Source organism: Dermacentor variabilis, chromosome 4 (genome assembly GCF_050947875.1).
Source record: "Dermacentor variabilis isolate Ectoservices chromosome 4, ASM5094787v1, whole genome shotgun sequence".
NCBI lineage: Eukaryota > Metazoa > Arthropoda > Arachnida > Ixodida > Ixodidae > Dermacentor > Dermacentor variabilis.
Window position 1 is genome coordinate 163893368 of NC_134571.1, and position 12411 is coordinate 163905778.

Here is a 12411-nt window from a genome sequence, read left to right on the forward strand (position 1 = left end):
GGAACCTTTTATTATTGCTTGATTCACAAGCATATCGATTACAACGTTGTAGAGCACCTTAAATAACCTTCAACTCAAGCATTGATTTCGTGCTGAAATGGTCCTGGTTGTTTTTTACAAGGAAAAAAATCCCGCGAAATATACGAAATACGAAATAGATGCGCACGCGCACGCCGCTAATCAAGCGCCTATATCCAACCATTGAAATATATACGGCTGCATTCTCTTATCGCCGTATCGTACAAGGCTCCACTACGCTTATAAACGCGTCAGCGGCGTGTTCTCTTGATGCCGCGACCCTGACATAGCGTGAATCATTTAACGAGCTGCCGCCGCTAGTAAAGCGTGTATCCGTGGCTAATCGCTTGGGAACGCTTGAGTACGTAGCGGTGCGCGAGCGCGTAGCTATTTCGTATTTTGGATGTTTCGCGCGCTTATGTTTTTTCTCGCACGAACCAACGAGACAAAGCTGAGCATTAAAGAAATGCTTGATTCGGAGTTTATTTGAGGTGCCCTACAACTTTGTAATTGATATATTTGCGATTCAAGCAATAATTTAAATGTTCACTAATTAAAATTACACTGTAAAAAATTTCCGTAATTTTACGGGGGATTTCTGTCATTATACGGAGAACTGCAGATAAAAATACGGAAAGTATGTCATATTTCAAAAATACGGCAAAATCTGCCGTTAATATACGGAAAGTGCTCTCCGTATTCAGCTTTACGGACATTTTCACTGTAATCATGTAACGGCTATACACTGTTTTGGACGAAACAGAGAGAATTCCGTATTTTTGTTATCTGAACATACGTATATTGTGAGAAAATTTAAGCTGTCTGAATGAGCGCTCGTACTCATAAAGTTTCAGCTAACAATACTTTATTGAACACGCAAACTGTACGAATTATGAAGTTGCGTACAAAATGTGAGAGCTAGCCTTCTACCAAAAGCTGCCATAACAGATCGTATAAATATATATACGCATCTTCTATTCCGGTCGCAGTTTGCCGCGCATATGGGCTTTGTAACGCTGATCATATGTGCAAATATATGCGTGTTCTCGCAATGTTCTCAAATTAAGCGCTTTTATAGTTAATAACACAGCATATATGTTTAAGTGAATGAAGAGCCGGGGACATACGTGCATACGTAAACAAGCTTGCGGCACTCAGGTGCTGGTGCATTTACGCCAGCATTTACGCCATATACGCCAAAAATTGTGCGCACTCTAAATCAGTACCGAAACGCAGGGAGTGGTATAATGACCGTAACTGCGTTTACATTTGGCAATAAATGGTCTCGAAGGGGACTGGCGGCCTATAGATCCAAGTACAACGGTCGGAGGAAATTTTCGAATGCGGCAAGCAATTAAACCAAATGTCAAAGGGCACTGCTGAACTGCAATGTAGTTGGTTGAACTCATTCCCATGATATTTACCAAATATCTCGCCTCTGACAATAACTGCCCATTCATTGAGACAAATCGATCACGCATAATCTTCACTGTTCATGTGTTAATTCTTGCGATAAGATGTAATCGCAAACATTTGGCGCTTCATCTTGAAACAAGACCGGTAAGCGCGCTCGTTCTTGTACGGTAGAATAAAGAACGCGAACATGCACCGACATGTGTGAACTACTGGAAGGTGACTGAAGATGAAGGACCTATTACCGTGCTAGTACTGTGTATACTGTCAAAAAGAAGAAAAAAATAATACGGAAAGACAGAATGCCCAGTGTCGAGATGTAACGATTCAAGCTTTATTTCTTTTTGACCTAGAATGCAACACCATTAGTTCCATGTGCTTTATGCATGGGTAATGTTATGACACAACTCATTATTTACCCGTTCATTACATGCACCAACCAGCCCAAATTATCACTGTACTAGAGCTTATGGACGCATCGCAGTGCACTGCTTTGCACTTTATTGTAGCACAGGGCTTTGCTATCGCCAGTAGCGAATGCTTTGGTTGACCTCCCTGCCTTTCAGCTTTTTGAATTCTCTCCCTTTGTATAAAACGCACTATCTTGTGGGAGAGAAAGCGTTCTCCTCTTTTAGAATTCAATTAATTGTCAAGCAATTATATTGCAGTTCGAGTAACTAGAGCACAAATGCGAAAACGAAACCGATTCTGTTCGGTTCTCCGCGCTCAGAGTGCGGCACCAGGGGGCAGTACGCGCTGCGCGTCCGTTGGAGTGGCGGACGGAGCTGCACATGTGTAGTCAGCCGGCATTTTTCGAGTCGTGTTGTAAGTGTTGTTAATTCGCCGTAAATATCTCTTGATTTGTACTCAAGAGTGGAGCAAGACCCCAAGGAAGAGAGATTGACGCATCGGGAGCGAAGAACAGAAACGATGGATGGTTACGCTGCTTGGGTCTCGGCACGTTCGAATTGGCAAAGTTCCGAATTTGTCGCTGTGTCGTGTACGCTTGTGCGCTCGTCATTTGCCGTCATCGCGCGGAGATATTTGCGCTGGATGTCTTTCACTTCGTGTACAAAACTCTGCACGCTGCGGCATCGAAGAAGTTGTCCTGTGTTTGGGTGCACGTATGCGCTTGGACACGGATAGCCTGCTTGCTCTCAACGGGTGTTCAACAGTCTACGCGCGCTCGTAACTTGCTCATGAGGTAAGCCCATTTTAATCTTATTTGGTTTGCGTAACGTAGGTGTTAAAATGATGTGGGGTAAGCCGGTGTCGCGAACAAAAATATTGTTTCAAAAGACCACTATGCAACGTCTTAGGGCAAAAATGACGCATGAATGGGGAAAGGGATCACCCTATCTTTTCAGATCGATTCCAGTCGTAGCGCGATTGGCTCGATCGCAATTTCCGTGAGGTACTTCTAACCTTTTGTTCACTCGCGTTAAAAGCGTAGAATAAAACTGCGTTCAGTTGAGCTCTTGTATTGACGCTTGTATTGGCTTGAGAGCATACTGTATCCGATACAAGAACTTCTGTTAAAATACGGAAATAAATGTTCGAGGCAATAGCAGTCGCTCACTACCTGTGATCGTTACTTTCTTGCTTGGGTGCACGTTTTAATTGTGACCAGAAAAAAAGTTCTTTGCTGTGTTTCCTTGGTGCAACTTTTTGCGGTGCAGCAAGACGTGTTCCTTCGAATGATGTCTGGGCAGTCAAGGCATTCGTGTCAGTAAGCAAGCAGTAAACGGGGTATCAGTGCGAAAAAATTTGGACCTACAAGAGAAGCGAATGGTATCATCATAGACTCTTTTATTTGACGAATAATTCAGTTGTGTTACTAAAGCGGAGAGTGGATATGCATGAAAGTCAGATTGTATTGATACTCAGCAAAAACAAGGTAATTTATCATTACTAATCAATCCTTTTCTTTTACTGAAAGGCAAGTTGCTGTTGTGCTGGAGCTGAGAAGAGGTCTGCTGCCTGCAATGGGTCCATCTCTCTCAAGTTATCGCAGTATTGTAGCTCTCAAGGTGAGTGGATTTTTTTTCTCTTAGCTATTTGCCACCTGAATCATGACCGTTTACTTAGCTGTGTAGGTGATCACTGTTAGTGACATTGGAGTGCTGGTGGACCAGCACTCCTTTATGATTGCAACGCATATGACAGAGTGCAGCTGTGGCAGTATGCAAAGGTGTTAATCTATAAGCCAAATTAGGTTCTTTGAGGTAATATGTTAATATATTGATGACATTGGATTGTGGTCTAGCAGGCAAAAATGCTAAACAAGAAGAAATTTTAATTTGCACTTGGTAAGATGTGCAAGCAATTCAGGCTGTTATACATGAAATGGGACATTTGTAGATGTCTTCTACAGTGCTGCAGTCCTGAATTGCTTCAGAGTTGAGTGATACCACTATAATTTCTCTGTAGAGCATGCAGCACAGTTTAGCATTGGGGGAGGCTTGCATCAACAGGCGTCTACTTACTGTGAAGTTCAAATGAGGTGTTACTGTTAGGGTGAATATATATAATTTATGGTTTAATTCTAATCTTGTGTCAGGCAGACATAGTTTACCCACTTGGTTAAACAATAGAGATGTAATATCTATGTATACAAGTATTACCCATTCATTTATGCCATTTAGACAATGGCATAAATGCGTGGGTAATACTTGTGTACATAGACAATACATCACTATTGTTTAACCAAGCGGTGCCCCTGCATGCTAAATTTTACAGGGCTATTATTAAGTAATGTCAGCTTTTGTTGTAACATTAAGGCACCTTTTATATTATTACAGATTACCACCATTGTGCACCATCATAGTGTGATATTTACACTAAATGTATTTGACTTTGCTATAAAACCCTGCACAGCAGTGCATCATGAAATTTTTTTTTTATAGTTTCTGGCCTCAGAATGCACTTCACGTTATATTCTTGTTTGCAACAAGAGTATAATTCAGGTTTCTCTCCTTATGTTTTGTGGCACTTCAAACTGCGGCGAGCTAAACCACTGGGCAGCAATACTGGATACGCTACTGCGTGTGGAGCTGTCTTCAAACACACACAAGGAATACATCATTGCTTTTTTAGCTCAAAACAACGGACACAAGAAAGACGACAGAACAAGGTGCTACTCTCAACTGACATCACTTTATTGCGTCCCTCCTTTGTAGACAGCAGAATCTAGAAGAACATGCGCTGTGAACACCCATGTGCAGCAACCACCAACATCTGATCAAAAAAGCACACTCATGCGACAGAATCCAAAAAAAAACATATTGAGCACTGTACGAGGTTAAAGAAAGCACACTAATGCACTGTGACCCCAATGACTGTATGAAGAAAACTTCCGATAACTCTCTGGCGGAGGTATCACGGCTCTTTTTCAAAATCATAGCATCACGAAACATTGCGAACCTAAGCGATCCATACCAACAGGCACAGGTTCCCATTTGGCTCAACATTGTAAAATATGGAAGTGCAAAGCCATGTTTCGTGATACTTCGATTTTGAAAAAGTGCTGTGATACCACCGCCCGAGAGTTATCGGAAGCTTTCTTCATACAGTCATTGGGGTCACAGTGCATTAGTGTGCCTTCTTTAACCTTGTGCAGTGCTCAATATGGTTTTGTGGATCCCGTCGCATGAGTACACTCTTGTGATTGGTTGTTGGTGGTCTCTGCACATGGTGCTCACTGCGCATGTTCTTCTAGATTCTACTATTTATAAAGGAGCGACGCAATAAAGTGATGTCAGTTGAGTGTACCGCCTTGTGCTGGTCGTCTTTCTTGTGTCCATTGTTTTGCGCTTAACAAAGTATTTATGGATTCACACCAACTAGCCCGCCAACACATTGTGTTGCGGGCACTTCTGAAGTACTGTCTGTCCAATAACCTTGGTGGCATGGAAGCGCCGTCCACTTCTATGCGTTGCTTTCTGTTTCATTGTGGCATCACATCACATTATAATCATAATGTGTATGTACTTTTTCCAAGAGACCCATATTCCTATCCTTGTGTTGTATTTGCTGTCGCATTATTTATGTGCAAATGACTGACCAGTGCTCCAAGCTCCATTTTATCGCAAAGTAAACTACTGGTACCTAAACAGTTCTGTATATCAGAAAACCAAAGCTGAACTGCCGAACAGTACCAAGCGGCAGCCTTAGTGCAGTGTCAAGTAGTCAGATTTTATTGGTCATGCAGAGGTGCACAGGATAGCTCTTTATTACTTGCTGAATAATTAAGCTGTGTGAAAACTGAGTATTTACGTAGCTTCAACCACATGCTATTGGCCATTGCTCCTGCCCTCATCAAATGTGGAAGATTATCACGGCATTTCCTATTCTCTTTTTCCTTATTACAGTGGGATTACTGCATGCGTAAGTAGGAAACGGATCACATAGGCAATCAAAAGCCAACAATGTGTAAACATGGAACATTGATTGTACAGTTTGATGACCCAGAATAAGTAGAAATACACCATAAATGATTGACAATTAACTTTTACTTGACACAGGGCTAGAGCATACAGTAAGCATACTGTATGCTCATACGGTGTCACATCAATTTAAATTTTAGTGTAGCTTTACAGTGTACGCTTCTATTGTTGCATTCTGTCAGAGGAATGGTAATGTTTCGCGTGTATAGCAACTAGACTGTCTATATACAGTAGTAAAAATGTGTGAACTGTATTTTTTAATGATTTGATAGAATGTGTAGCACAATAAAGCCAGACAATCAACGCACAGTGATGTGACTTTCTCTGCACATGTTGCAGGTTCAAAAAAAGTATGGTGGAAGCTGTTGCCAAGGTTCCGACCAGAAAAGACAGCCAGTATAAAAGGGTACACGCCACTGATCTCTACTACAGGGGATGAACAGCACATCGAGCGCCCTCGACTGAAGCTGGCCTTGTCCCGGAAGTTGGTGCTTCACAACTTTGCGGCAGCACTTTGTTGCACGGGTGTGTGGCATTTCTTCCCCTAACATGCCTGCCTGATGTGCCATAACCTACCCAAGCAGTGTTTCGAGGTGTCCAGAATTTTTCCATTGTAGTGTCTACAGTGTCGCTAACATAAGTGGCTTGCAATGGAAACACTGGTAAATCAGAAAAAACTTGATGTAAGAGAACACTATCGTATGCGGGTTCAGATTGTCATAAAAGTGCTTACCAGACATGTAGAGACCTCCTAAAATGTGAAAAACCACAAAGAAAAGTTTTTCGGCAGCAATATTATCTGATCGCACGCACTAGTTAGTCCACCATATGCCCTGCTTCCAGGACAAGCGACTGCATGACATCGCATTTCCACTGGCTTCACCTGCATCCGGTGCGGTGTGCTGCATCCAGCGAAACATGTTAGAAATCAGTGGTGCACAGTGTTTTCTGTCCCCTTTCTCGACGCCTACTGAACACATGTTAAACTGTTTCCAAAGCAGACAAACAGAGGGAAAGGGCTCTGAACACATTGCATTTTAAAGTGGCTGGTACTGGGTAACGCAAGTACTGTGGCATAGTAGATTTTCACCAGGCAACCTGGGCGCCCAAAAAGGCTGCTGTTTACTTGCAAATGGCCAACATATTGTGAGCATGTTGAAGTACTTTTTTTATTCTCATCGGTTATTTAGCTAATGGAGACAGCTTTCACAACTGAAGAAGCCTTGGAAGCATGAAACACTTCACAAAACCAGCTTCAATATATCGTGTCTGCATCACAATTTCATGGCTGCATGAGTGAACCCTCTGGTTAACATGTAAGAGAGTTCATGATGTTTGCCATGCATTATCCACTTTATTTAGAGGTCAACCCTTTCTTGAGATTTAAGCTGATGTTGCGTTTAGAGAAATTATGGCCGAGAGCCAGCTTTTGAGAATACAGATTGAGCTTGACAGATTAAATGCCAGAACAAGTCGTTGAGGATTTCAGATCAAGAATCTTCAAAGGCCAGTTCATTTAGTGGTGTTAATATTCTGCTCAAAGTTGTTGATTGTTACGTTCATATGGTGCCCAATCATTGCGGTAACAACTTCACTTGGAGTACATAGCAAGGGTGTATTCGATGTAAGCTTCTGGCTTTTTTTCTGTGTTTTCAAAAACTGGTTTCTTGTTCAGTTTAAATTTTCAAATTTTGCATTGTTGATTAGGTGTTGTGTCCTGTTTCCTTTTCCTGCAGCTTCTTAGTTAAACATCTGAATAGTGAACACAACTTGACCTTTTGCTTGATTGTCTAGATTACATGCCCTCGATGCAAAACAATTTCACTTCAAAACTGCTTGTACCATACTGAAAGAATAACTTTGAAGCAGCCATAGCCACCAATAACACGCAAGAGATGATTATGAAAATTTTAATATTGTTTTTGAGGGTGTCTTAACTATCATGCACCAAGATTTAGATATATGTAAATGCGATTTAACTAGACAAAATGAAGGTGATGTTTGCCATCGCTTGGAGATACTCTGATTATATTGTGCATTCTGCCTAATTACATAATTCTTAATTAGTTATTAAATATCTCAAATAATTAAATGAAATGTGTCAACGAAAAGTTGTAGAGCAATATGAAAGCCTCCTGATACACTTTTTTGTTACTCTTACTCATTGTGTGCTACATAAGTGTTTTTCCAAGGAATAAGCCTGCGAATACACATAAAGTGTCTTGAGTGGCCAGTCATGTGTCAGTTTTGTGGTGCAAAGCCACGAATACAACTTAAATGGGTTCTTTTAAGAAAAAGACTTAGCTCAGCAAATTATCTTTCTATGTGCAGCCTGTGGAGACAAGGTTTCTTAGACATCGCCATGGCCCTCAAGGAAGATGCCGAGGCCACAGGCAGTTCCTCCAGTGACCGTGAAAAGGTCCCCTGGGGCACAAGTCTGGTTCGGCACCCCCACCTTTCTCCTGCAGCTTTTCTGTCTACTTAGCTAACCAGGTGGGTCAATGATGGCAAAGGGAAAAAAGAATCAACAGCATCAAACGCAGAACTTGCTCAAGCTCAATGCATTTTTGTGTGAAGTGTTTCCCTTATCATTTATCAAAAAACGGGTAATAAGTATATGATATGGTCTTCACACGGACACCTCTTTCCCACAGAGAATTAGCTGTAAAAAAAAGCCGCTTATGAAGGCTTGAATATTAGCGAAGATGATGTGGCATAGATAGGATAATGATTATGAATGTTTCTAATGAAGGTAGTGGTAGTAGAGTGAATAATCAGAGTTTATATATAGATTGAAAGACATTTCATTCCAATGCCAGAATTTTAAATCATCCCAAATAATTCTTGCATTTTATAGTCTTCATTTTATAGTTCTTGATGCTTGCTTCTTGCTGACATCATTCTTATGCTGCATAATTCACCTGTTATAAATTCCCTATTTCTCCCGTTCAAGCAACTTTACATTCATCATAAGAAACCTCGTAGATGAGTTCCAGAAACTTGCTGATGAGATTAGGGGGCGGCGTGTACCCCAGGCTTAGATATGCATTCAAGAGCCTCATATCTTGCAAATGTTAGAAATACTCCTGCTAAGCAAGTTCTTGGTGTCATACAAGGTTATTTGCGAATACGAATTTGCCTAAATTTAGGAAACAGTCAATATAAAACATGTCAAGCGATATTGCTGACGATACACACACATTCCAACTGAACTAAATACAAATAAATATAGCACCAAATGCAGAATCATTGGCATGATGCCATTCTTTCAGTGGAATAAAATCTGTCCTGCATTGTAAATCTGGAATCCTTTATAATCCAGACTACTAAATACTTATGAGGGTTGTGACGTAAAATATGCATGTATTTAATCCTCGTTTATTTACTTTAGGACCCGATAATGCTTAAACAGCAGTGAAAGAACTGGGATCACAGTACCTAATACTTTATATTGCTCCAGAAATCCGTTTCTTTGCCGATCGCAGCATTCGACACTAACAAGAAGGCACATGACACTTAGGGTGGTGCTATTCACTTTGATTGTTTGGGAACGAAACCCATAATGTACATGTTATGGCCCTGCGTGTCATTACGTTTGAACAACAAAAAGGTAGGGGGTTTGCGTTTTGCAAAACTGCATGGAGGTTTTCACTGTGTGCAATTAAAATTAGGAACCTTCCCAGCTCATACTAAATGCATTCTCCGAAGCTTTAGGTTATACAGGTGCACTACTTTACACAGAACACACTCTTTTCCCTCGTCACGGCTCACACTCTTAGGCAGAGTTACACCCTTTGAAGTGCCCCTTCTTCCACACAACGATAATTGTCATCTGCCTTTATGCATTTCCTTTCTTTAACGCTGCGAGCCCTGTGCTTTCCAGCAACGAACGGCATGCACGTTATCAGCTTGATAGCATTCCCGACAGCAAAGTAGCGGGCGTGGCGTTTTCAAGAAAGGAAACGCATCAAGGCAGATAACGATTATTGTTGTGTGGCAGAAGGGGCACTCCAAAGGGTGTAACTTTGCCTAAGAGTGCAGGTGGTGATTCAGATTCTTCAAAGGTGTTTCATTGTATGGCATGGCACATCGCGCTTCACTTATTTGCAGAATATTGCATTCCAATTGTGTCATATGAGATAAATCCATTAGAGAGCTTTAGCTTGCCCTAAATTTATTACAGCTGTGTACTGGTAAACTGGCCGCAGCTTGCAGTGCTTGTGGAAAAACAATTGTAACTGCCATATTATATGTAACTGTTAGTGCACAGGCATCGGCAGCAGCAATGGTTAGGGTACACTTGTTTCTTCTATTCTGCGGTATGCATCCTCCACCAGAAAGTAGTTTTCGTCTTCCTTTTCTACCATATTGGAATGTGAAATGGGGTGTAATTTGTAGGATATACTCTTGCATAAACTTCATGAGCATTTATTCTTGTCTTTGCCACAGATCATTGTTGCTACCACTGTAAAAGCAGGGTGCCTGTTTACAGCACCCGTAGGGAACAATCTGTGAATCTTTAACGAACAGTAAGGATAATGAATAATCGAATAATTTTTAGTAATTTTCAACAAATTTAGCACTCTTTGCTTTCCACTATGGTGTTTTTAAAACTCTAATCTTGGCACAAGGTTTGAGTGCAGGATGTCATTTTGTGTGAAAGAGTACACTTGTGCGCATAACACCTCATCGTCAACATTCTGCTGCACAGAATGTCATTAGCTTTCGTATGCATTGGTCACTATCTCACAAACCGGTTGCTCCTTTGTTAGTTGGAATGTAGCATTTATGTAAAGCACATTTGATGTTCTAACAAAAAGCATTGTGCCCTCTTATCCCCTAATTCTCCTCATTTGATGCCTAGTGTTGTAATAGCATGGTTGACACCATAAGAGTCAGTGTGGTGAATAATTGTGTCTGGTGGAGTAGGGGGTGTACGTTAACTTAAGCAACTTTTCCAGATGACTTGAATCAGTATTGTGGAATGCTGTTTTTTTTGTTCAATCACTGTTACCAAGTTTCACTTTGGTTGTGGCAACAAGTATAATGTAGTTCGCTAGCACTCCTGTCAACACATATAATGTGCAGGCATCTGTGTTGAAAAAAAGACCAGCTAATGGTTTGCCAGGAGCTAAGGTCCATTTAGACCATTAAATTTTGAACTTACACTGGTGGAAATAACTGGTGAATGAAAGCACACCCAGGAGAGCTGACCATAATATTTTCTTTCATTATAACACTGCTGAAGCTTTGAACCGCATTTGAACTGGCTTGTTTAAAAAATGACCCATTTCCTTGTTCAATTAAGACAAAGGTTCCACAGGAAGACAGAAACTTGAAGCCGTTAACAGCAGCATGAATATAAACAGCGTTCGACGTTTTGCAATCTTGCACCTGGTTATATTATCCATCCCATTTTTTTCCACAGGCTGTTCTTTACTGTTTTATGGTCATACCCAGTTTAATTTTAATGTCCCTATTTTTTGATATTTGGTTAATATATCTTTTCTTCATTGGCTTTCAACAAAATATATATTCATAATGTGCCTTCATTTACCATTTGCAGTGATCTTAACCAGATGCATCTTGATACAAAATTTATTTTCCTTAATTCTTCGTTTTCCTTTTCCAAAAGTGCAAACTGTTTATCTTGATACCTATTTTGTCTTCTGGGAAGATTGGGTCTACTGGATTAATGACTGCTTACATGTGTACATCGTTTTCTGTTTTGGTCACCCCTACTCTTGGCAAGTACTGAGAGCATTGCTCATACCCGCTCCATCACAATCACCACTGCTAAGCACACCCTTCCTTCCTTTATTTTAACACTTTGGCTTCTCTTGACCTATTATATGCACCAGTTACTTCTCCCCCAATGAGGCTAGGGGCCAGTGAGATATGCACAATCCAAAACAACACAGCCAAGGAAAACATTTGCTACCCTAATGACAAGCACCTATGTCGAAATGTTGGCTACAGCAACATCCCTTGTTCCAACAATGTTGATCTATTTACATGTTTTTCTAACACAGAAGTTACTGCTTTGTCGTGTTCTGTGATTATACTTTTTTGCCGCTTTCTTTAGGATGGATATTCACGAATACTATTTGTTTCTCCTAACAGCAGCAAGTTTATCCTTGCAAGCGTTTGGAGTCAAGAACAACTTTCACCAGGAAGAAGTGCAAGACGAGTGATTGAAGAAAATAAAGTTGCTTCTGTGATCTAAGAACTTGAGGACTGAAATGTTGCACCTTTTTGTATATATGCTATGCAGTGCATTCATATCGCAAAGTGCAAAGTGTTTTATCTCTGCAGCCATGTCAGTGTGTTGGCAAGACAATTTTCTCAATGGTGACCTGCTGCTTTGACTATGAGCTGCCTTCATGACATTTGCATTAAAGGAGATGTACTATCGTGGACAAAAGTACCCTGGAAGTGCGAGCGTTGACCAAATTGCATTTCTGCTCAAGACTGCTGAAAACAGTGGGTCACGTATGCACATCCCGAACGCAGATGGTGGCACGGCTGATCCCAG

The 12411-nt window shown here is 40.9% G+C and overlaps 1 long non-coding RNA gene across 1 annotated transcript; it reads left to right on the top strand.

The window, feature by feature from the left end:
* The first annotated feature begins 2174 nt into the window (after positions 1–2174).
* LOC142579912 (uncharacterized) lies at positions 2175–12105 on the top strand. The gene is made up of 5 exons (XR_012827497.1): positions 2175–2635; positions 3371–3461; positions 6216–6401; positions 8208–8369; positions 12000–12105. It is a non-coding gene; the product is annotated as an uncharacterized LOC142579912 (long non-coding RNA).
* Positions 12106–12411: the final 306 nt, after the last annotated feature.